General features: G+C 46.9%; 1 protein-coding gene across 14 annotated transcripts in view; it reads left to right on the plus strand.

Moving 5' to 3' along the window:
* The window catches only part of NFASC (neurofascin), a 687,691-nt gene that overhangs the window by 381,017 nt on the left and 282,156 nt on the right, over positions 1–24,518 (plus strand). The window lies entirely within an intron of this gene.

A 24,518-nucleotide genomic window follows, 5' to 3' on the forward strand; every position in this document is an offset into this window, starting at 1 on the left:
AGCGACACCATCTTTGATTAAGGTAGCTGCTAAGGCATCTCACACTACCATTGTGTGTTATTGAGGAGTGTGTATCAGCTTCTAGCAGCAACACCGCCTTTGATTAAGGTAGCTGCTAGGGCTTCTAACACTAGCATTGTGTGTTATTGAGGAGTGTGTTTCAGCTTCTAGCAGCGACACCATCTTTGATTAGGGTAGCTGCTAAGGCGTCTAACACTAGCATTGTGTGTTATTGAGGAGTGTGTTTCAGCTTCTAGCAGCGACACCGCCTTTGACTAGGGTAGCTGCTAGGGCTTCTAACACTAGCATTGTGTGTTACTGAGGAGTGTGTTTCAGCTTCTAGCAGCGACACCGCCTTTGATTAAGGTAGCTGCTAGGGCTTCTAACACTAGCATTGTGTGTTACTGAGGAGTGTGTTTCAGCTTCTAGCAGCGACACCGCCTTTGATTAGGGTAGCTGCTAGGGCTTCTAACACTAGCATTGTGTGTTACTGAGGAGTGTGTTTCAGCTTCTAGCAGCGACACTGCCTTTGATTAGGGTAGCTGCTAGGGCTTCTAACACTAGCATTGTGTGTTATTGAGGAGTGTGTTTCAGCTTCTAGCAGCGACACCATCTTTGATTAGGGTAGCTGCTAGGGATTCTAACACTAACATTGTGTGTTGTAGTGGAGTGTGTTTCAGCTTCTAGCAGCGACACCGCCTTTGATTAGGGTAGCTGCTAGGGCTTCTAACACTAGCATTGTGTGTTATTGAGGAGTGTGTTTCAGCTTCTAGCAGCGACACCATCTTTGATTAGGGTAGCTGCTAGGGCTTCTAACACTAGCATTGTGTGTTACTGAGGAGTGTGTTTCAGCTTCTAGCAGCGACACCACCTTTGATTAGGGTAGCTGCTAGGGCTTATAACACTAGCATTGTGTGTTACTGAGGAGTGTGTTTCAGCTTCTAACAGCGACACCACCTTTGATTAGGGTAGCTGCTAGGGCTTCTAACACTAGCATTGTGTGTTACTGAGGAGTGTGTTTCAGCTTCTAGCAGCAACACCATCTTTGATTAGGGTAGCTGCTAGGGCTTCTAACGCTAGCATTGTGTGTTACTGAGGAGTGTGTTTCAGCTTCTAGCAGCGACACCGCCTTTGATTAGGGTAGCTGCTAGGGCTTCTAACGCTAGCATTGTGTGTTACTGAGGAGTGTGTTTCAGCTTCTAGCAGCGACACCGCCTTTGATTAGGGTAGCTGCTAGGGCTTCTAACACTAGCATTGTGTCTTACTGAGGAGTGTGTTTCAGCTTTTAGCAGCGACACCCTCTTTGATTAGGGTAGCTGCTAGGGCTTCTAACACTAGCATTGTGTGTTACTGAGGAGTGTGTTTCAGCTTCTAGCAGCGACACCGTCTTTGATTAGGGTAGCTGCTAAGGCTTCTAACACTAGCATTGTGTGTTACTGAGGAGTGTGTTACAGCTTCTAGCAGCGACACTGTCTTTGATTAGGGTAGCTGCTAGGGCTTCTAACACTAGCATTGTGTGTTACTGAGGAGTGTGTTTCAGCTTCTAGCAGCGACACCGTCTTTGATTAGGGTAGCTGCTAGGGCTTCTAACACTAGCATTGTGTGTTACTGAGTGTGTTTCAGCTTCTAGCAGCGACACCGCCTTTCATTAGGGTAGCTGTTAGGGCTTCTAACACTAGCATTGTGTGTTACTGAGGAGTGTGTTTCAGCTTCTAGCAGCGACACCATCTTTGATTAGGGTAGCTGCTAGGGCTTCCTACACTAGCATTGTGTGTTACTGAGGAGTGTGTTTCAGCTTCTAGCAGCGACACCCTCTTTGATTAGGGTAGCTGCTAGGGCTTCTAACACTAGCATTGTGTTTTACTGAGGAGTGTGTTTCAGCTTCTAGCAGCGACACCGCCTTTGATTAAGGTAGCTCCTAGGGCTTCTAACACTAGCATTGTGTGTTACTGAGGAGTGTGTTTCAGCTTCTAGCAGCGACACCCTCTTTGATTAGGGTAGCTGCTAGGGCTTCTAACACTAGCATTGTGTGTTATTGAGGAGTGTGTTTCAGCTTCTAGCAGCGACACCGCCTTTGATTAGGGTAGCTGCTAGGGCTTCTAACACTAGCATTGTGTGTTACTGAGGAGTGTGTTTCAGCTTCTAGCAGCGACACCACCTTTGATTAAGGTAGCTGCTAGGGCTTCTAACACTAGCATTGTGTGTTACCGAGGAGTGTGTTTCAGCTTCTAGCAGCAACACCGCCTTTGATTAAGGGAGCTGCTAGGGCTTCTAACACTAGCATTGTGTGTTACTGAGGAGTGTGTTTCAGCTTCTAGCAGCGACACTGTCTTTGATTAGGGTTGCTGATAAGGCTTCTAACACTAGCATTGTGTGTTACTGAGGAGTGTGTTTTTCAGCTTCTAGCAGCGACACCATCTTTGATTAGGGTAGCTGCTAGGGCTTCTAACACTAGCATTGGGGGTCATTACGACCCAGGCGCTGATTGCGCCAACTTTACCACCATGGTGTAAACTATGTTTACACCATGGTGGATGGCGGATTTACCGCCCCATTCCAAGGTGAGTGGGGCGGTAAATCCCCATTTCCCATTTTCCCTTCCCCATTCCCATTTTTGCCCCATAGGGCATAATGGGAGTGGGGAAGGCGCTAATTACGCCACCGTAAATTACGGTGGCGTAATTAGCATCATGGCAGGTTAGCGCCATGGATTTTAACGGCTGCTAAGAGCAGCCGTTAAAATCAGAATAGGCGTTAAGGGTTAACGACTGCGTTAACCCTTAACGCCTGGGTCGTAATGAGGCTCATTGTGTGTTACTGAGGAGTGTGTTTCAGCTTCTAGCAGCGACACCATCTTTGATTAGGGTAGCTGCTAGGGCTTCTAACACTAGCATTGTGTGTTACTGAGGAGTGTGTTTCAGCTTCTAGCAGCGACACCGCCTTTGATTAGGGTAGCTGCTAGGGCTTCTAACACTAGCATTGTGTGTTACTGAGGAGTGTGTTTCAGCTTCTAAGAGCGACACTGCCTTTGATTAGGGTAGCTGCTAGGGCTTCTAACACTAGCATTGTGTGTTATTGAGGAGTGTGTTTCAGCTTCTAGCAGCGACACCATCTTTGATTAGGGTAGCTGCTAGGGATTCTAACACTAGCATTGTGTGTTGTAGTGGAGTGTGTTTCAGCTTCTAGCAGCGACACCACCTTTGATTAGGGTAGCTGCTAGGGCTTCTAACACTAGCATTGTGTGTTATTGAGGAGTGTGTTTCAGCTTCTAGCAGCGACACCATCTTTGATTAGGGTAGCTGCTAGGGCTTCTAACACTAGCATTGTGTGTTACTGAGGAGTGTGTTTCAGCTTCTAGCAGCGACACCACCTTTGATTAGGGTAGCTGCTAGGGCTTATAACACTAGCATTGTGTGTTACTGAGGAGTGTGTTTCAGCTTCTAACAGCGACACCACCTTTGATTAGGGTAGCTGCTAGGGCTTCTAACACTAGCATTGTGTGTTACTGAGGAGTGTGTTTCAGCTTCTAGCAGCAACACCATCTTTGATTAGGGTAGCTGCTAGGGCTTCTAACGCTAGCATTGTGTGTTACTGAGGAGTGTGTTTCAGCTTCTAGCAGCGACACCGCCTTTGATTAGGGTAGCTGCTAGGGCTTCTAACACTAGCATTGTGTCTTACTGAGGAGTGTGTTTCAGCTTTTAGCAGCGACACCCTCTTTGATTAGGGTAGCTGCTAGGGCTTCTAACACTAGCATTGTGTGTTACTGAGGAGTGTGTTTCAGCTTCTAGCAGCGACACCACCTTTGATTAGGGTAGCTGCTAGGGCTTATAACACTAGCATTGTGTGTTACTGAGGAGTGTGTTTCAGCTTCTAACAGCGACACCACCTTTGATTAGGGTAGCTGCTAGGGCTTCTAACACTAGCATTGTGTGTTACTGAGGAGTGTGTTTCAGCTTCTAGCAGCAACACCATCTTTGATTAGGGTAGCTGCTAGGGCTTCTAACGCTAGCATTGTGTGTTACTGAGGAGTGTGTTTCAGCTTCTAGCAGCGACACCGCCTTTGATTAGGGTAGCTGCTAGGGCTTCTAACGCTAGCATTGTGTGTTACTGAGGAGTGTGTTTCAGCTTCTAGCAGCGACACCGCCTTTGATTAGGGTAGCTGCTAGGGCTTCTAACACTAGCATTGTGTCTTACTGAGGAGTGTGTTTCAGCTTTTAGCAGCGACACCCTCTTTGATTAGGGTAGCTGCTAGGGCTTCTAACACTAGCATTGTGTGTTACTGAGGAGTGTGTTTCAGCTTCTAGCAGCGACACCGTCTTTGATTAGGGTAGCTGCTAAGGCTTCTAACACTAGCATTGTGTGTTACTGAGGAGTGTGTTTCAGCTTCTAGCAGCGACACTGTCTTTGATTAGGGTAGCTGCTAGGGCTTCTAACACTAGCATTGTGTGTTACTGAGGAGTGTGTTTCAGCTTCTAGCAGCAACACCGTCTTTGATTAGGGTAGCTGCTAGGGCTTCTAACACTAGCATTGTGTGTTACTGAGTGTGTTTCAGCTTCTAGCAGCGACACCGCCTTTCATTAGGGTAGCTGTTAGGGCTTCTAACACTAGCATTGTGTGTTACTGAGGAGTGTGTTTCAGCTTCTAGCAGCGACACCATCTTTGATTAGGGTAGCTGCTAGGGCTTCTAACACTAGCATTGTGTGTTACTGAGGAGTGTGTTTCAGCTTCTAGCAGCGACACCGCCTTTGATTAAGGTAGCTGCTAGGGCTTCTAACACTAGCATTGTGTGTTACTGAGGAGTGTGTTTCAGCTTCACGCAGCGACACCCTCTTTGATTAGGGTAGCTGCTAGGGCTTCTAACACTAGCATTGTGTGTTACTGAGGAGTGTGTTTCAGCTTCTAGCAGCGACACCACCTTTGATTAGGGTAGCTGCTAGGGCTTCTAACACTAGCATTGTGTGTTACTGAGGAGTGTGTTTCAGCTTCTAGCAGCGACACCACCTTTGATTAAGGTAGCTGCTAGGGCTTCTAACACTAGCATTGTGTGTTACCGAGGAGTGTGTTTCAGCTTCTAGCAGCAACACCGCCTTTGATTAAGGGAGCTGCTAGGGCTTCTAACACTAGCATTGTGTGTTACTGAGGAGTGTGTTTTTCAGCTTCTAGCAGCGACACCATCTTTGATTAGGGTAGCTGCTAGGGCTTCTAACACTAGCATTGTGTGTTACTGAGGAGTGTGTTTCAGCTTCTAGCAGCGACACCATCTTTGATTAGGGTAGATGCTAAGGCTTCTAACACTAGCATTGTGTGTTACTGAGGAGTGTGTTTCAGCTTCAAGCAGCGACACCGTCTTTGATTAGGGTAGCTGCTAGGGCTTCTAACACTAGCATTGTGTGTTGTAGTGGAGTGTGTGTCAGCTTCTAGCAGCGACACCATCTTTGATTAGGCTAGCTGCTGGGGCTTCTAACACTAGCATTGTGTGTTGCAGTGAAGTGTGTTTCAGCTTCTAGCAGCGACACCATCTTTGATTAGGGTAGCTGCTAGGGCTTCTAACACTAGCATTGTGTGTTATTGAGGAGTGTGTTTCAGCTTCTAACAGCAACACTGTCTTTGATTAGGGTAGCTGCTAGGACTTCTAACAGTAGCTTTGTGTGTTACTGAGGAGTGTGTTTCAGCTTCTAGCAGCGACACCATCTTTGATTAGGGTAGCTGCTAGGGCTGCTAACACTAGCATTGTGTGTTACTGAGGAGTGTGTTTCAGCTTCTAGCAGCGACACCCTCTTTGATTAGGGTAGCTGCTAGGGCTTCTAACACTAGCATTGTGTGTTATTGAGGAGTGTGTTTCAGCTTCTAGCAGCGACACCGCCTTTGATTAGGGTAGCTGCTAGGGCTTCTAACACTAGCATTGTGTGTTACTGAGGAGTGTATTTCAGCTTCTAGCAGCGACACCATCTTTGATTAGGGTAGCTGCTAGGGCTTCTAACACTAGCATTGTGTGTTACTGAGGAGTGTGTTTCAGCATCTAGCAGCGACACCGCCTTTTGATTAGGGTAGCTGCTAGGGCTTCTAACACTAGCATTGTGTGTTACTGAGGAGTGTGTTTCAGCTTCTAGCAGCGACACCATCTTTGATTAGGGTAGCTGCTAGGGCTTCTAACACTAGCATTGTGTGTTACTGAGGAGTGTGTTTCAGCTTCTAGCAGCGACACCGCTTTTGATTAGGGTAGCTGCTAGGGCTTCTAACACTAGCATTGTGTGTTACTGAGGAGTGTGTTTCAGCTTCTAGCAGCGACACCCTCTTTGATTAGGGTAGCTGCTAGGGCTTCTAACACTAGCATTGTGTGTTACTGAGGAGTGTGTTTCAGCTTCTAGCAGCGACACCGCCTTTGATTAAGGTAGCTGCCGGGGCTTCTAACACTAGCATTGTGTGTTACTGAGGAGTGTGTTTCAGCTTCTAGCAGCGACACCATTTTGATTAGGGTAGCTGCAAAGGCTTCTAACACTAGCATTGTGTGTTACTGAGGGGTGTGTTTCAGCTTCTAGCAGCGGCACCGCCTTTGATTAGGGTAGCTGCTAGGGCTTCTAACACTAGCATTGTGTGTTGTAGTGGAGTGTGTTTCAGCTTCTAGCAGCGACACCCTCTTTGATTAGGGTAGCTACTAGGGATTCTAACACTAGCATTGTGTGTTATTGAGGAGTGTGTGTCAGCTTCTAGCAGCGACACCGCCTTTGATTAGGGTAGCTGCTAGGGCTTCTAACACTAGCATTGTGTGTTATTGAGGAGTGTGTGTCAGCTTCTAGCAGCGACACCGCCTTTGATTAGGGTAGCTGCTAGGGCTTCTAACACTAGCATTGTGTGTTACTGAGGAGTGTATTTCAGCTTCTAGCAGCGACACCATCTTTGATTAGGGTAGCTGCTAGGGCTTCTAACACTAGCATTGTGTGTTACTGAGGAGTGTGTTTCAGCATCTAGCAGCGACACCGCCTTTGATTAGGGTAGCTGCTAGGGCTTCTAACACTAGCATTGTGTGTTACTGAGGAGTGTGTTTCAGCTTCTAGCAGCGACACCATCTTTGATTAGGGTAGCTGCTAGGGCTTCTAACACTAGCATTGTGTGTTACTGAGGAGTGTGTTTCAGCTTCTAGCAGCGACACCGCTTTTGATTAGGGTAGCTGCTAGGGCTTCTAACACTAGCATTGTGTGTTACTTAGGAGTGTGTTTCAGCTTCTAGCAGCGACACCCTCTTTGATTAGGGTAGCTGCTAGGGCTTCTAACACTAGCATTGTGTGTTACTGAGGAGTGTGTTTCAGCTTCTAGCAGCGACACCGCCTTTGATTAGGGTAGCTGCTAGGGCTTCTAACACTAGCATTGTGTGTTACTGAGGAGTGTGTTTCAGCTTCTAGCAGCGACACCACCTTTGATTAAGGTAGCTGCTAGGGCTTCTAACACTAGCATTGTGTGTTACCGAGGAGTGTGTTTCAGCTTCTAGCAGCAACACCGCCTTTGATTAAGGTAGCTGCTAGGGCTTCTAACACTAGCATTGTGTATTACCGAGGAGTGTGTTTCAGCTTCTAGCAGCGACACCGCCTTTGATTAAGGTAGCTGCTAGGGCTTCTAACACTAGCATTGTGTGTTACCGAGGAGTGTGTTTCAGCTTCTAGCAGCGACACCATCTTTGATTAAGGTAGCTGCTAAGGCGTCTCACACTACCATTGTGTGTTATTGAGGAGTGTGTATCAGCTTCTAGCAGCGACACCGCCTTTGATTAGGGTAGCTGCTAGGGCTTCTAACACTAGCATTGTGTGTTGTAGTGGAGTGTGTTTCAGCTTCTAGCAGCGACACCGCCTTTGATTAGGGTAGCTGCTGGGGCTTCTAACACTAGCATTGTGTGTTATTGAGAAGTGTGTTTCAGCTTCTAGCAGCGACACCATCTTTGATTAGGGTAGCTGCTAAGGCTTCTAACACTAGCATTGTGTGTTACTGAGGAGTGTGTTTCAGCTTCTAGCAGCGACACTGTCTTTGATTCGGGTAGCTGCTAAGGCTTCTAACACTAGCATTGTGTGTTACTGAGGAGTGTGTTTCAGCTTCTAGCAGCGACACCATCTTTGATTAGGGTAGCTGCTAGGGCTTCTAACACTAGCATTGTGTGTTGCAGTGGAGCATGTTTCAGCTTCTAGCAGCGACACCATCTTTGATTAAGGTAGCTGCTAGGGCTTCTAACACTAGCATTGTGTGTTACTGAGGACTGTGTTTCAGCTTCTAGCAGCGACACCGCCTTTGATTAAGGTAGCTGCTAGGACTTCTAACACTAGCATTGTGTGTTACTGAGGAGTGTGTTTCAGCTTCTAGCAGCGACACCTTCTTTGATTAGGGTAGCTGCTAAGGCTTCTAACACTAGCATTGTGTGTTACTGAGGAGTGTGTTTCAGCTTCAAGCAGCGACACTGTCTTTGATTAGGGTAGCTGCTGGGGCTTCTAACACTAGCATTGTGTGTTGCAGTGGAGTGTGTTTCAGCTTCTAGCAGTGACACCCTCTTTGATTAGGGTAGCTGCTAGGGCTTCTAACACTAGCATTGTGTGTTACTGAGGAGTGTGTTTCAGCTTCTAGCAGCGACACCGCCTTTGATTAGGGTAGCTGCTAGGGCTTCTAACACTAGCATTGTGTGTTACTGAGGAGTGTGTTTCAGCTTCTAGCAGCGACACCATCTTTGATTAGGGTAGCTGCTAGGGCTTCTAACACTAGCATTGTGTGTTACTGAGGAGTGTGTTTCAGCTTCTAGCAGCGACACCATCTTTGATTAGGGTAGCTGCTAGGGCTTCTAACACTAGCATTGTGTTTTGCAGTGGAGCATGTTTCAGCTTCTAGCAGCGACACCATCTTTGATTAAGGTAGCTGCTAGGGCTTCTAACACTAGCATTGTGTTTTGTAGTGGAGCGTGTTTCAGCTTCTAGCAGCTACACCGCCTTTGATTAAGGTAGCTGCTAGGGCTTCTAACACTAGCATTGTGTGTTACTGAGGAGTGTGTGTGTTGTAGTGGAGTGTGTTTCAGCTTCTAGCAGCGACACCATCTTTGATTAGGGTAGCTGCTGGGGCTTCTAACAACAGCATTGTGTGTTGCAGTGGAGTGTGTTTCAGCTTCTAGCAGCAACACCGTCTTTGATTAGGGTAGCTGCTAGGGCTTCTAACATTAGCTTTGTGTGTTACTGTGGAGTGTGTTTCAGCTTCTAGCAGCGACACCCTCTTTGATTAGGGTAGCTGCTAGGGCTTCTAACACTAGCATTGTGTGTTATTGAGGAGTGTGTTTCAGCTTCTAGCAGCGACACCACCTTTGATTAGGGTAGCTGCTAGGGCTTCTAACACTAGCATTGTGTGTTACTGAGGAGTGTGTTTCAGCTTCTAGCAGCGACACCGCCTTTGATTAAGGTAGCTACTAGGGCTTCTAACACTAGCATTGTGTGTTACCGAGGAGTGTGTTTCAGCTTCTAGCAGCGACACCGTCTTTGATTAAGGTAGCTGCTAGGGCTTCTAACACTAGCATTGTGTGTTACTGAGGAGTGTGTTTCAGCTTCTAGCAGCGACACCGCCTTTGATTAGGGTAGCTGCTAGGGCTTCTAACACTAGCATTGTGTGTTACTGAGGAGTGTGTTTCAGCTTCTAGCAGCGACACCATCTTTGATTAGGGTAGCTGCTAGGGCTTCTAACACTAGCATTGTGTGTTACTGAGGAGTGTGTTTCAGCTTCTAGCAGCGACACCATCTTTGATTAGGGTAGCTGCTAGGGCTTCTAACACTAGCATTGTGTGTTACTGAGGAGTGTGTTTCAGCTTCTAGCAGCGACACCATCTTTGATTAGGGTAGCTGCTAGGGCTTCTAACACTAGCATTGTGTTTTGCAGTGGAGCATGTTTCAGCTTCTAGCAGCGACACCATCTTTGATTAAGGTAGCTGCTAGGGCTTCTAACACTAGCATTGTGTTTTGTAGTGGAGCGTGTTTCAGCTTCTAGCAGCTACACCGCCTTTGATTAAGGTAGCTGCTAGGGCTTCTAACACTAGCATTGTGTGTTACTGAGGAGTGTGTGTGTTGTAGTGGAGTGTGTTTCAGCTTCTAGCAGCGACACCATCTTTGATTAGGGTAGCTGCTGGGGCTTCTAACAACAGCATTGTGTGTTGCAGTGGAGTGTGTTTCAGCTTCTAGCAGCAACACCGTCTTTGATTAGGGTAGCTGCTAGGGCTTCTAACATTAGCTTTGTGTGTTACTGAGGAGTGTGTTTCAGCTTCTAGCAGCGACACCCTCTTTGATTAGGGTAGCTGCTAGGGCTTCTAACACTAGCATTGTGTGTTGTAGTGGAGCATGTTTCAGCTTCTAGCAGCGACACCATCTTTGATTAAGGTAGCTGCTAGGGCTTCTAACTCTAGCATTGTGTTTTGTAGTGGAGCGTGTTTCAGCTTCTAGCAGCTACACTGCCTTTGATTAAGGTAGCTGCTAGGGCTTCTAACACTAGCATTGTGTGTTACTGAGGAGTGTGTGTGTTGTAGTGGAGTGTGTTTCAGCTTCTAGCAGCGACACCATCTTTGATTAGGGTAGCTGCTGGGGCTTCTAACACTAGCATTGTGTGTTGCAGTGGAGTGTGTTTCAGCTTCTAGCAGCGACACCATCTTTGATTAGGGTAGCTGCTAGGGCTTCTAACACTAGCATTGTGTGTTATTGAGGAGTGTGTTTCAGCTTCTAGCAGCAACACCGTCTTTGAGTAGGGTAGCTGCTAGGGCTTCTAACATTAGCTTTGTGTGTTACTGAGGAGTGTGTTTCAGCTTCTAGCAGCGACACCATCTTTGATTAGGGTAGCTGCTAGGGCTTCTAACACTAGCATTGTGTGTTACTGAGGAGTGTGTTTCAGCTTCTAGCAGCGACACCCTCTTTGATTAGGGTAGCTGCTAGGGCTTCTAACACTAGCATTGTGTGTTATTGAGGAGTGTGTTTCAGCTTCTAGCAGCGACACCGCCTTTGATTAGGGTAGCTGCTAGGGCTTCTAACACTAGCATTGTTTGTTACTGAGGAGTGTTTTTCAGCTTCTAGCAGCGACACCATCTTTGATTAGGGTAGCTGCTAGGGCTTCTAACACTAGCATTGTGTGTTACTGAGGAGTGTGTTTCAGCTTCTAGCAGCGACACCGCCTTTGATTAGGGTAGCTGCTAGGGCTTCTAACACTAGCATTGTGTGTTACTGAGGAGTGTGTTTCAGCTTCTAGCAGCGACACCATCTTTGATTAGGGTAGCTGCTAGGGCTTCTAACACTAGCATTGTGTGTTACTGAGGAGTGTGTTTCAGCTTCTAGCAGCGACACCGCTTTTGATTAGGGTAGCTGCTAGGGCTTCTAACACTAGCATTGTGTGTTACTGAGGAGTGTGTTTCAGCTTCTAGCAGCGACACCCTCTTTGATTAGGGTAGCTGCTAGGGCTTCTAACACTAGCATTGTGTGTTATTGAGGAGTGTGTTTCAGCTTCTAGCAGCGACACCACCTTTGATTAGGGTAGCTGCTAGGGCTTCTAACACTAGCATTGTGTGTTACTGAGGAGTGTGTTTCAGCTTCTAGCAGCGACACCGCCTTTGATTACGGTAGCTGCTAGGGCTTCTAACACTAGCATTGTGTGTTACCGAGGAGTGTGTTTCAGCTTCTAGCAGCGACACCGTCTTTGATTAAGGTTGCTGCTAGGGCTTCTAACACTAGCATTGTGTGTTACCGAGGAGTGTGTTTCAGCTTCTAGCAGCGACACCGCCTTTGATTAAGGTAGCTGCTAGGGCTTCTAACACTAGCATTGTGTGTTACCGAGGAGTGTGTTTCAGCTTCTAGCAGCGACACCATCTTTGATTAAGGTAGCTGCTAAGGCGTCTCACATTACCATTGTGTGTTATTGAGGAGTGTGTATCAGCTTCTAGCAGCAACACCGCCTTTGATTAAGGTAGCTGCTAGGGCTTCTAACACTAGCATTGTGTGTTATTGAGGAGTGTGTTTCAGCTTCTAGCAGCGACACCATCTTTGATTAGGGTAGCTGCTAAGGCGTCTAACACTAGCATTGTGTGTTATTGAGGAGTGTGTTTCAGCTTCTAGCAGCGACACCGCCTTTGATTAGGGTAGCTGCTAGGGCTTCTAACACTAGCATTGTGTGTTACTGAGGAGTGTGTTTCAGCTTCTAGCAGCGACACCGCCTTTGATTAAGGTAGCTGCTAGGGCTTCTAACACTAGCATTGTGTGTTACTGAGGAGTGTGTTTCAGCTTCTAGCAGCGACACCGCCTTTGATTAGGGTAGCTGCTAGGGCTTCTAACACTAGCATTGTGTGTTACTGAGGAGTGTGTTTCAGCTTCTAACAGCGACACTGCCTTTGATTAGGGTAGCTGCTAGGGCTTCTAACACTAGCATTGTGTGTTATTGAGGAGTGTGTTTCAGCTTCTAGCAGCGACACCATCTTTGATTAGGGTAGCTGCTAGGGATTCTAACACTAGCATTGTGTGTTGTAGTGGAGTGTGTTTCAGCTTCTAGCAGCGACACCGCCTTTGATTAGGGTAGCTGCTAGGGCTTCTAACACTAGCATTGTGTGTTATTGAAGAGTGTGTTTCAGCTTCTAGCAGCGACACCATCTTTGATTAGGGTAGCTGCTAGGGCTTCTAACACTAGCATTGTGTGTTACTGAGGAGTGTGTTTCAGCATCTAGCAGCGACACCACCTTTGATTAGGGTAGCTGCTAGGGCTTCTAACACTAGCATTGTGTGTTACTGAGGAGTGTGTTTCAGCTTCTAGCAGCGACACCACCTTTGATTAGGATAGCTGCTAGGGCTTCTAACACTAGCATTGTGTGTTACTGAGGAGTGTGTTTCAGCTTCTAGCAGCGACACCATCTTTGATTAGGGTAGCTGCTAGGGCTTCTAACGCTAGCATTGTGTGTTACTGAGGAGTGTGTTTCAGCTTCTAGCAGCGACACCGCCCTTGATTAGGGTAGCTGCTAGGGCTTCTAACACTAGCATTGTGTCTTACTGAGGAGTGTGTTTCAGCTTTTAGCAGCGACACCCTCTTTGATTAGGGTAGCTGCTAGGGCTTCTAACACTAGCATTGTGTGTTACTGAGGAGTGTGTTTCAGCTTCTAGCAGCGACACCGTCTTTGATTAGGGTAGCTGCTAAGGCTTCTAACACTAGCATTGTGTGTTACTGAGGAGTGTGTTTCAGCTTCTAGCAGCGACACTGTCTTTGATTAGGGTAGCTGCTAAGGCTTCTAACACTAGCATTGTGTGTTGCAGTGGAGTGTGTTTCAGCTTCCAGCAGCGACACCATCTTTGATTAGGGTAGCTGCTAGGACTTCTAACACTAGCATTGTGTGTTACTGAGGAGTGTGTTTCAGCTTCTAGCAGCAACACCGTCTTTGATTAGGGTAGCTGCTAGGGCTTCTAACACTAGCATTGTGTGTTACTGATTGTGTTTCAGCTTCTAGCTGCTACTCCGCCTTTCATTAGGGTAGCTGTTAGGGCTTCTAACACTAGCATTGTGTGTTACTGAGGAGTGTGTTTCAGCTTCTAGCAGTGACACCATCTTTTATTAGGGTAGCTGCTAGGGCTTCTAACACTAGCATTGTGTGTTACCGAGGAGTGTGTTTCAGCTTCTAGCAGCGACACCGCCTTTGATTAAGGTAGCTGCTAGGGCTTCTAACACTAGCATTGTGTGTTACCGAGGAGTGTGTTTCAGCTTCTAGCAGCGACATCGCCTTTGATTAAGGTAGCTGCTAGGGCTTCTAACACTAGCATTGTGTGTTACTGAGGAGTGTGTTTCATCTTCTAGCAGCGACACCGCCTTTGATTAAGGTAGCTGCTAGGGCTTCTAACACTAGCATTGTGTGTTACTGAGGAGTGTGTTTCAGCTTCTAGCAGCGACACTGCCTTTGATTAGGGTAGCTGCTAGGGCTTCTAACACTAGCATTGTGTGTTGTAGTGGAGTGTGTTTCAGCTTCTAGCAGCGACACCGCCTTTGATTAGGGTAGCTGCTGGGGCTTCTAACACTAGCATTGTGTGTTATTGAGGATAGTGTTTCAGCTTCTAGCAGCAACACCATCTTTGATTAGGGTAGCTGCTAAGGCGTCTAACACTAGTATTGTGTGTTACTGAGGAGTGTGTTTCAGCTTCTAGCAGCGACACCGCCTTTGATTAAGGTAGCTGCTAGGGATTCTAACACTAGCATTGTGTGTTACTGAGGAGTGTGTTTCAGCTTCTAGCAGCGACACCATCTTTGATTAGGGTAGCTGCTAGGGATTCTAACACTAGCATTGTGTGTTACTGAGGAGTGTGTTTCAGCTTCTAGCAGCGACACTGCCTTTGATTAGGGTAGCTGCTAGGGCTTCTAACACTAGCATTGTGTGTTATTGAGGAGTGTGTTTCAGCTTCTAACAGCGACACCATCTTTGATTAGGGTAGCTGCCAGGGATTCTAACACTAGCATTGTGTGTTGTAGTGGAGTGTGTTTCAGCTTCTAGCAGCGACACCGCCTTTGATTAGGGTAGCTGCTAGGGCTTCTAACACTAGCATTGTGTGTTATTGAGGAGTGTTTTTCAGCTTCTAGCAGCGACACCATCTTTGATTAGGGTAGCTGCTAAGGCTTCTAACACTAGCATTGTGTGTTACTGAGGAGTGTGTTTCAGCTTCTAGCAGCGACACCGCCTTTGATTAGGGTAGCTGCTAGGGCTTCTAACACTAGCATTGTGTGTTACTGAGGAGTGTGTTTAAGCTTCTAGCAGCGACACCATCTTTGATTAGGGTAGCTGCTAGGGCTTCTAATGCTAGCATTGTGTGTTACTGAGGAGTGTGTTTAAGCTTCTAGCAGCGACACCGCCTTTGATTAGGGTAGCTGCTAGGGCTTCTAACACTAGCATTGTGTCTTACTGAGGAGTGTGTTTCAGCTTTTAGCAGCGACACCCTCTTTGATTAGGGTAGCTGCTAGGGCTTCTAACACTAGCATTGTGTGTTACTGAGGAGTGTGTTTCAGCTTCTAGCAGCGACCCCATCTTTGATTAGGGTAGCTGCTAGGGCTTCTAACACTAGCATTGTGTTTTGCAGTGGAGCATGTTTCAGCTTCTAGCAGCGACACCATCTTTGATTAAGGTAGCTGCTAGGGCTTCTAACACTAGCATTGTGTTTTGTAGTGGAGCGTGTTTCAGCTTCTAGCAGCTACACCGCCTTTGATTAAGGTAGCTGCTAGGGCTTCTAACACTAGCATTGTGTGTTACTGAGGAGTGTGTGTGTTGTAGTGGAGTGTGTTTCAGCTTCTAGCAGCGACACCATCTTTGATTAGGGTAGCTGCTGGGGCTTCTAACAACAGCATTGTGTGTTGCAGTGGAGTGTGTTTCAGCTTCTAGCAGCAACACCGTCTTTGATTAGGGTAGCTGCTAGGGCTTCTAACATTAGCTTTGTGTGTTACTGAGGAGTGTGTTTCAGCTTCTAGCAGCGACACCCTCTTTGATTAGGGTAGCTGCTAGGGCTTCTAACACTAGCATTGTGTGTTATTGAGGAGTGTGTTTCAGCTTCTAGCAGCGACACCACCTTTGATTAGGGTAGCTGCTAGGGCTTCTAACACTAGCATTGTGTGTTACTGAGGAGTGTGTTTCAGCTTCTAGCAGCGACACCGCCTTTGATTAAGGTAGCTGCTAGGGCTTCTAACACTAGCATTGTGTGTTACCGAGGAGTGTGTTTCAGCTTCTAGCAGCGACACCGTCTTTGATTAAGGTAGCTGCTAGGGCTTCTAACACTAGCATTGTGTGTTACTGAGGAGTGTGTTTCAGCTTCTAGCAGCGACACCGCCTTTGATTAGGGTAGCTGCTAGGGCTTCTAACACTAGCATTGTGTGTTACTGAGGAGTGTGTTTCAGCTTCTAGCAGCGACACCATCTTTGATTAGGGTAGCTGCTAGGGCTTCTAACACTAGCATTGTGTGTTACTGAGGAGTGTGTTTCAGCTTCTAGCAGCGACACCATCTTTGATTAGGGTAGCTGCTAGGGCTTCTAACACTAGCATTGTGTGTTACTGAGGAGTGTGTTTCAGCTTCTAGCAGCGACACCATCTTTGATTAGGGTAGCTGCTAGGGCTTCTAACACTAGCATTGTGTTTTGCAGTGGAGCATGTTTCAGCTTCTAGCAGCGACACCATCTTTGATTAAGGTAGCTGCTAGGGCTTCTAACTCTAGCATTGTGTTTTGTAGTGGAGCGTGTTTCAGCTTCTAGCAGCTACACCGCCTTTGATTAAGGTAGCTGCTAGGGCTTCTAACACTAGCATTGTGTGTTACTGAGGAGTGTGTGTGTTGTAGTGGAGTGTGTTTCAGCTTCTAGCAGCGACACCATCTTTGATTAGGGTAGCTGCTGGGGCTTCTAACACTAGCATTGTGTGTTGCAGTGGAGTGTGTTTCAGCTTCTAGCAGCGACACCATCTTTGATTAGGGTAGCTGCTAGGGCTTCTAACACTAGCATTGTGTGTTATTGGGGAGTGTGTTTCAGCTTCTAGCAGCAACACCGTCTTTGAGTAGGGTAGCTGCTAGGGCTTCTAACATTAGCTTTGTGTGTTACTGAGGAGTGTGTTTCAGCTTCTAGCAGCGACACCATCTTTGATTAGGGTAGCTGCTAGGGCTTCTAACACTAGCATTGTGTGTTACTGAGGAGTGTGTTTCAGCTTCTAGCAGCGACACCCTCTTTGATTAGGGTAGCTGCTAGGGCTTCTAACACTAGCATTGTGTGTTATTGAGGAGTGTGTTTCAGCTTCTAGCAGCGACACCGCCTTTGATTAGGGTAGCTGCTAGGGCTTCTAACACTAGCATTGTTTGTTACTGAGGAGTGTTTTTCAGCTTCTAGCAGCGACACCATCTTTGATTAGGGTAGCTGCTAGGGCTTCTAACACTAGCATTGTGTGTTACTGAGGAGTGTGTTTCAGCTTCTAGCAGCGACACCGCCTTTGATTAGGGTAGCTGCTAGGGCTTCTAACACTAGCATTGTGTGTTACTGAGGAGTGTGTTTCAGCTTCTAGCAGCGACACCATCTTTGATTAGGGTAGCTGCTAGGGCTTCTAACACTAGCATTGTGTGTTACTGAGGAGTGTGTTTCAGCTTCTAGCAGCGACACCGCTTTTGATTAGGGTAGCTGCTAGGGCTTCTAACACTAGCATTGTGTGTTACTGAGGAGTGTGTTTCAGCTTCTAGCAGCGACACCCTCTTTGATTAGGGTAGCTGCTAGGGCTTCTAACACTAGCATTGTGTGTTATTGAGGAGTGTGTTTCAGCTTCTAGCAGCGACACCACCTTTGATTAGGGTAGCTGCTAGGGCTTCTAACACTAGCATTGTGTGTTACCGAGGAGTGTGTTTCAGCTTCTAGCAGCGACACCGCCTTTGATTAAGGTAGCTGCTAGGGCTTCTAACACTAGCATTGTGTGTTACCGAGGAGTGTGTTTCAGCTTCTAGCAGCGACACCGTCTTTGATTAAGGTAGCTGCTAGGGCTTCTAACACTAGCATTGTGTGTTACCGAGGAGTGTGTTTCAGCTTCTAGCAGCGACACCGCCTTTGATTAAGGTAGCTGCTAGGGCTTCTAACACTAGCATTGTGTGTTACCGAGGAGTGTGTTTCAGCTTCTAGCAGCGACACCATCTTTGATTAAGGTAGCTGCTAAGGCGTCTCACACTACCATTGTGTGTTATTGAGGAGTGTGTATCAGCTTCTAGCAGCAACACCGCCTTTGATTAAGGTAGCTGCTAGGGCTTCTAACACTAGCATTGTGTGTTATTGAGGAGTGTGTTTCAGCTTCTAGCAGCGACACCATCTTTGATTAGGGTAGCTGCTAAGGCGTCTAACACTAGCATTGTGTGTTATTGAGGAGTGTGTTTCAGCTTCTAGCAGCGACACCGCCTTTGATTAGGGTAGCTGCTAGGGCTTCTAACACTAGCATTGTGTGTTACTGAGGAGTGTGTTTCAGCTTCTAGCAGCGACACCGCCTTTGATTAAGGTAGCTGCTAGGGCTTCTAACACTAGCATTGTGTGTTACTGAGGAGTGTGTTTCAGCTTCTAGCAGCGACACCGCCTTTGATTAGGGTAGCTGCTAGGGCTTCTAACACTAGCATTGTGTGTTACTGAGGAGTGTGTTTCAGCTTCTAGCAGCGACACTGCCTTTGATTAGGGTAGCTGCTAGGGCTTCTAACACTAGCATTGTGTGTTATTGAGGAGTGTGTTTCAGCTTCTAGCAGCGACACCATCTTTGATTAGGGTAGCTGCTAGGGATTCTAACACTAGCATTGTGTGTTGTAGTGGAGTGTGTTTCAGCTTCTAGCAGCGACACCGCCTTTGATTAGGGTAGCTGCTAGGGCTTCTAACACTAGCATTGTGTGTTATTGAAGAGTGTGTTTCAGCTTCTAGCAGCGACACCATCTTTGATTAGGGTAGCTGCTAGGGCTTCTAACACTAGCATTGTGTGTTACTGAGGAGTGTGTTTCAGCTTCTAGCAGCGACACCACCTTTGATTAGGGTAGCTGCTAGGGCTTCTAACACTAGCATTGTGTGTTACTGAGGAGTGTGTTTCAGCTTCTAGCAGCGACACCACCTTTGATTAGGATAGCTGCTAGGGCTTCTAACACTAGCATTGTGTGTTACTGAGGAGTGTGTTTCAGCTTCTAGCAGCGACACCATCTTTGATTAGGGTAGCTGCTAGGGCTTCTAACGCTAGCATTGTGTGTTACTGAGGAGTGTGTTTCAGCTTCTAGCAGCGACACCGCCTTTGATTAGGGTAGCTGCTAGGGCTTCTAACACTAGCATTGTGTCTTACTGAGGAGTGTGTTTCAGCTTTTAGCAGCGACACCCTCTTTGATTAGGGTAGCTGCTAGGGCTTCTAACACTAGCATTGTGTGTTACTGAGGAGTGTGTTTCAGCTTCTAGCAGCGACACCGTCTTTGATTAGGGTAGCTGCTAAGGCTTCTAACACTAGCATTGTGTGTTACTGAGGAGTGTGTTTCAGCTTCTAGCAGCGACACTGTCTTTGATTAGGGTAGCTGCTAAGGCTTCTAACACTAGCATTGTGTGTTGCAGTGGAGTGTGTTTCAGCTTCCAGCAGCGACACCATCTTTGATTAGGGTAGCTGCTAGGACTTCTAACACTAGCATTGTGTGTTACTGAGGAGTGTGTTTCAGCTTCTAGCAGCAACACCGTCTTTGATTAGGGTAGCTGCTAGGGCTTCTAACACTAGCATTGTGTGTTACTGATTGTGTTTCAGCTTCTAGCTGCTACTCCGCCTTTCATTAGGGTAGCTGTTAGGGCTTCTAACACTAGCATTGTGTGTTACTGAGGAGTGTGTTTCAGCTTCTAGCAGTGACACCATCTTTTATTAGGGTAGCTGCTAGGGCTTCTAACACTAGCATTGTGTGTTACCGAGGAGTGTGTTTCAGCTTCTAGCAGCGACGCCGCCTTTGATTAAGGTAGCTGCTAGGGCTTCTAACACTAGCATTGTGTGTTACCGAGGAGTGTGTTTCAGCTTCTAGCAGCGACATCGCCTTTGATTAAGGTAGCTGCTAGGGCTTCTAACACTAGCATTGTGTGTTACTGAGGAGTGTGTTTCATCTTCTAGCAGCGACACCGCCTTTGATTAAGGTAGCTGCTAGGGCTTCTAACACTAGCATTGTGTGTTACTGAGGAGTGTGTTTCAGCTTCTAGCAGCGACACTGCCTTTGATTAGGGTAGCTGCTAGGGCTTCTAACACTAGCATTGTGTGTTGTAGTGGAGTGTGTTTCAGCTTCTAGCAGCGACACCGCCTTTGATTAGGGTAGCTGCTGGGGCTTCTAACACTAGCATTGTGTGTTATTGAGGATAGTGTTTCAGCTTCTAGCAGCAACACCATCTTTGATTAGGGTAGCTGCTAAGGCGTCTAACACTAGTATTGTGTGTTATTGAGGAGTGTGTTTCAGCTTCTAGCAGCGACACCGCCTTTGATTAGGGTAGCTGCTAGGGCTTCTAACACTAGCATTGTGTGTTACTGAGGAGTGTGTTTCAGCTTCTAGCAGCGACACCGCCTTTGATTAAGGTAGCTGCTAGGGCTTCTAACACTAGCATTGTGTGTTACTGAGGAGTGTGTTTCAGCTTCTAGCAGCGACACCGCCTTTGATTAGGGTAGCTGCTAGGGCTTCTAACACTAGCATTGTGTGTTACTGAGGAGTGTGTTTCAGCTTCTAGCAGCGACACTGCCTTTGATTAGGGTAGCTGCTAGGGCTTCTAACACTAGCATTGTGTGTTATTGAGGAGTGTGTTTCAGCTTCTAGCAGCGACACCATCTTTGATTAGGGTAGCTGCCAGGGATTCTAACACTAGCATTGTGTGTTGTAGTGGAGTGTGTTTCAGCTTCTAGCAGCGACACCGCCTTTGATTAGGGTAGCTGCTAGGGCTTCTAACACTAGCATTGTGTGTTATTGAGGAGTGTTTTTCAGCTTCTAGCAGCGACACCATCTTTGATTAGGGTAGCTGCTAGGGCTTCTAACACTAGCATTGTGTGTTACTGAGGAGTGTGTTTCAGCTTCTAGCAGCGACACCGCCTTTGATTAGGGTAGCTGCTAGGGCTTCTAACACTAGCATTGTGTGTTACTGAGGAGTGTGTTTAAGCTTCTAGCAGCGACACCATCTTTGATTAGGGTAGCTGCTAGGGCTTCTAATGCTAGCATTGTGTGTTACTGAGGAGTGTGTTTAAGCTTCTAGCAGCGACACCGCCTTTGATTAGGGTAGCTGCTAGGGCTTCTAACACTAGCATTGTGTCTTACTGAGGAGTGTGTTTCAGCTTTTAGCAGCGACACCCTCTTTGATTAGGGTAGCTGCTAGGGCTTCTAACACTAGCATTGTGTGTTACTGAGGAGTGTGTTTCAGCTTCTAGCAGCGACACCCTCTTTGATTAGGGTAGCTGCTAGGGCTTCTAACACTAGCATTGTGTGTTACCGAGGAGTGTGTTTCAGCTTCTAGCAGCGACACCGCCTTTTATTAAGGTAGCTGCTAGGGCTTCTAACACTAGCATTGTGTGTTACCGAGGAGTGTGTTTCAGCTTCTAGCAGCGACACCGCCTTTGATTAGGGTAGCTGCTAGGGCTTCTACCAGTAGCTTTGTGTGTTACCGAGGAGTGTGTTTCAGCTTCTAGCAGCGACACCGCCTTTGATTAGGGTAGTTGCTGGGGCTTCTAACACTAGCATTGTGTGTTATTGAGGAGTGTGTTTCAGCTTCTAGCAGCGACACCGCCTTTGATTAGGGTAGCTGCTAGGGCTTCTATCACTAGCATTTTGTGTTATTGAGGAGTGTGTTTCAGCTTCTAGCAGCGACACCGCCTTTGATTAGGGTAGCTGCTAGGGCTTCTAACACTAGCATTGTGTGTTGCAGTGGAGTGTGTTTCAGCTTCTAGCAGCGACACCGCCTTTGATTAGGGTAGCTGCTAGGGCTTCTAACACGAGCATTGTGTGTTGCAGTGGAGTGTGTTTCAGCTTATAGCAGTGACACCATCTTTGAATAGGGTAGCTGCTAAGGCGTCTAACACTAGCATTGTGTGTTACTGAGGAGTGTGTTTCAGCTTCTAGCAGCGACACCCTCTTTGATTAGGGTAGCTGCTGGGGCTTCTAACACTAGCATTGTGTGTTACTGAGGAGTGTGTTTCAGCTTCTAGCAGCGACACCGCCTTGCCTTTGATTAGGGTAGCTGCTAGGGCTTCTAACACTAGCATTGTGTGTTATTGAGGAGTGTGTTTCACTAACACTAGCATTGTGTGTTATTGAGGAGTGTGTTTCAGCTTCTAGCAGCGAGTCCTAGTGCTCCTAGCACAGATGCCATCTTTTACCAGGGTTTCTCCTAAGGGTTCTAACACATGTGTTGGCTGCTACTGAGGTACTGAGGTTAGTGCTTAGTGGAAGGGCTTCTAACTGAAGGACTGAGTTCAAGTCACTGCATTTGCTGCAAACATAGCAATGGGAGATTCTCTTGAGTGAGCGATTTGATTGCTACAGTTGGATCATACATAATCCTTATGTCCTCAGGGTCCAGCCAAATTAGAGCAAAGGTTGAGAGTTGCAAAGTAACCTAGTACTTGAGGAGAAGGTCTCGGAGGTCGAGCAGCCAATGAATAGCAACTTGACTCCAAACCTGCTTTCCCAACTCTTACAAATCCTGAGGAGGTGGGAGGAAGAATGAGACCCAGGCAAAGGAGGGGTATTCAGGGTAATGGAGAGGTGGCCCTGAGATGTGAAGAAGGAGGGCTCTCCGGCCTGCAGAGAGATTAGGTAGAACCTTGCCCCGCCTCAAAGCGATGGGGACGTGCATCTGCACCATTAACTGGTCACAAAAACATCCCAGCTGACTGAGCGACCTTTGTGGGGCAAGGTCAGAAAAAAGGATTCGGAAAACCCACAACGCCACTGGGAGGTGAGACGTTATCGCACCCAGTGCGAGAGGCTGGGGAGACTGGGTTCTTCAGTTCCATCGTAGTCATCTATGTTCACCCTCCATTTTGTTAACTTGCAAATCAATAAAAGTGTGTGAACTGTCCGTCCTCAGTTCAGTCTTTTGTGCTATCTGCAGGGCTATGCTTCTGACCCATGTTAAAGGTAAACAACTTTCTTCCCACTCAGATCCTTAGAATAAACCTTTGAATGGATTGTGTCCTCCCACGTATACCTTATCTTTGATATTTCCTAATATCCAGCTTACTGCTTCGGAACATTTTTCTCGCAGTAGAGGGCGCTGTGCATCGATGCCTGGTCGAGTCTATGTCCATCGGAGGTCTCTGTTCTTCGAATGGATTGTGTCCTTCCACGTATTCCTTGTCTTTGATACACTCCCAAAGCATTTACCTTATTCGGAGGAGGGAGTAAAATTGAAATGATCAAGAATGCAGAGTGCAGTACTGCCTTTCCAAAGACAGACTCTTGACCAGTGGAAGAATCCAGGCTGTAGTATTTCGTAAAGGTGTGTGCAGACGACCATGTGGCAGCTGCACAAATGTCCTTTATTGGAACTCCCCTCTACAAAGTAGACGAAGTTGCGATACCCCTGGTCGAGTGAGCCCTTAGATGGTCTTGGGTTCTTTAACGGCCAGTCTGTAACACTCTGGAATTGTTAGAATAATCCATCAAGATATGGTTTGTTTAGTGATGGCTAGACCCAGTTTATGAACTGTACAGCCCACAAACAACTGATCATTGTGTCTCAGTTTTGCCAATCTGGTAATGTCGAAGCTCAGTGCATGCTTAGGGTCGAGTCTGTGAAGCCTTTCTTCCTCTTTCCCTGGGTGTGGCGGAGGATAAAAGGATGGTAAGGTTATTTTCTGAGTGATGTGAAAATCAGAAACAACCTTAGGGAGAAATGTGGGCTTCACTTTCAATACCACTCTGTCTTTATGAAAAACAGTATGAGGAGGTTTGCAGTATTAAGCCTGTAGCTCACTCACCCTTCGGGCAGATGTTAAAGCCACTAAGAAAACTGTAAGAATGAAGAGGCTCCAAAGAGGCACCCATTAGATAGTGTAAAACCAAATAGAGATCCCATAGTGGGACTTAGAAATGAGTTGGAGGATAAACATTAGTTAATCCTTTTAAGAATTGTATAACCAGAGGAATCTTACAGTAGGAGACTCTCTCTGCAGTGCGCTTGAAGATGGATAGTGCTGCTAGATATCCTTTGAAAGAAAAGCTCTCTCTCTGGATGTAGCTGTCGTGCACTCATGTCTTTTTAGAGCCAACGTTACCAGACAAAAAGAGTGATATTCTCATCAGTGAGTTGACCATGAATTTAGCTAACTCTCATAGCATAATTGACAGCCCCCCAAAAGCTACTTTCCAAGTAAAATACCTTATGCATAACATATTCACGCACATAAATGGAGCCGCATCCATTTGTGTACGAGAAGGTTCAGCCCCTAATCCATAGTTGAGGTTGAATGCAGTGTCCAAGTGGATGGAAATGGAAGACCTACTGGGACCTTGACCTCAGATACTGTCCAAGCTTATTGAAGGGCATAACCTGAGGATTTGACATGGAATAAAAACGTCCAAGTGGAGGCAAGTCGACGAGCATTTGGGATTTGACAGTGAATATGGCGTCCAAGTGGATGGAAATGCATGCCCTGCTAGTAACCTGATCCGTCCAAATGGATGGAAATGCATGCCCTGCTAGCAACCTGACCCCTCCACATGGCGGAAAATTCATGCCCTGCTGGGGCTTTGGCAAATAAAAGTTGATTTAGCCTTTGGAGTAGACTAGTGATGCTCTTTGCCGTTTGTTGGCATGGTAATGTAATTAGTGGTCTTCACAAGTCTGGGTCATGCCATGGATCAGCACTTCTCTTCTCCCTTTGTCACTCTATCCTGGGTTTCCCTGTCTAGCACCATGAAGCTGTGCATTTGTAATCTTTTTTATGTTTACCTAGGCACCTGTTTCGATCACTGAATAGTTCTATGCACGGTAGTGGCTATTTGCTTTATCGAGATGGTGCTAAGTCGAGATCTGGTACTC

This window comes from Ambystoma mexicanum, chromosome 13 (assembly GCF_040938575.1).
Source record: "Ambystoma mexicanum isolate Mex_15411 chromosome 13, UKY_AmexF1_1, whole genome shotgun sequence".
In the NCBI taxonomy this organism is placed as follows: Eukaryota; Metazoa; Chordata; class Amphibia; order Caudata; family Ambystomatidae; genus Ambystoma; species Ambystoma mexicanum.